The sequence below is a fragment of the Brassica oleracea genome, chromosome C7 (assembly GCF_000695525.1).
Source record: "Brassica oleracea var. oleracea cultivar TO1000 chromosome C7, BOL, whole genome shotgun sequence".
Classification (NCBI taxonomy): Eukaryota; Viridiplantae; Streptophyta; class Magnoliopsida; order Brassicales; family Brassicaceae; genus Brassica; species Brassica oleracea.
The window spans coordinates 35,445,848-35,447,147 of record NC_027754.1 but is presented as its reverse complement, the minus strand read 5'-3'; positions in this window follow the sequence as shown (position 1 = coordinate 35,447,147).

Genomic DNA, 1,300 nt, shown 5'->3' with positions numbered 1-1,300 from the left:
TCCTTGTGCAACATCAGCTTTATATCTCACGATTTATATTCCTCACAAGACCCATTTATATCCACTGGTTTTAACATCATATGGCGTCTTAATCATATAGTCAAATACGTCTTTGACCAAAAAGATTGGGAGAGATGAAAGATTGTTAAAAAAAAAAAAAAAAAAAAACAATAGTTCTGGCGGAAAAATCAAAGAGATTGTGATAGAATGAGAATCGTAACCACAGATAAACCAGAGAGATTGAGAGAGATGAAATAGATATTTAAAGAAGAGTATATCGATTGTAATGATGAGCATAGTCTCTCTCTGTAGGCATAATAATGAAATATAGAGTTTCGAAATGTATTAGACATTATGTTGCAGTAAAAGATGAATAGCCATCCCTGCAAAAAGTTTTCTATGTATATGAAGTGTAATTTCTGTATATAATTTGTCAAGTGTTAAGATATTAGAGACGATGTATAATCCTTTACAGTTATTGACCTTTCTGATTAAGATGGTATAGGCTTTTTAATGTAGCCCGTTTTATGAAAAGCCCATTAGTGTTCTTCGTTTAGACAAGAGAACGATTAATTCTGTGAAATTATAAATTCTCTAAATTTAAAATGAGAAGCATAGTCATCAAGAACTAGTTTTCATTTTGTAAATGTTATAAAAGTAATGAAAAGTTTATCTTTATTCATAACATAGAGGTTATTTATACTGGAGATTACACCGTCGTAGATAAATTGAAAGATTACAAATCATAATCTCTTGGCTATGAGCCATCCACAATCTGGTTCATAACACTTCCCCTTGGATGCCATAACCATTTAGAGCTTGTAATGTACTTTAATGTTGTCTCACTAAAATCTTATCAGGAAAACCCAAACCCAATTGGGACAAAACCATGGTGAAGAAAAAAGTGTACAACACACATTATTCCCCCTGATTTGGACATTACTGAAGGTCCCTTGGACCTCTCCAATTTTCTGCAATCCGTGGATGATGAAGATCTTGGGCAGAATATGCGTCCTCGAACATGATAGTTGGTTCTTCTTTACCATCGGCCATATTGAGTCATCGACCTCAAATACACACACAAAATCTTGGATGATGTTGCTGTGATATGCGTGTACCACCATGTGTAAAACATAACCTGTCTGAAAACAAATCAACAAAACCAAATATCCTCTCTTTGGGCTGGTTAGTATAAAATAAACCAAAATCAAAGGCTTCTTCATCGTCCTTCTTATGGACCAAACAGATCAGTGTCTAAAACAAGACTTCTGCATCGTCCATCTCAGGACTAAATGGACTT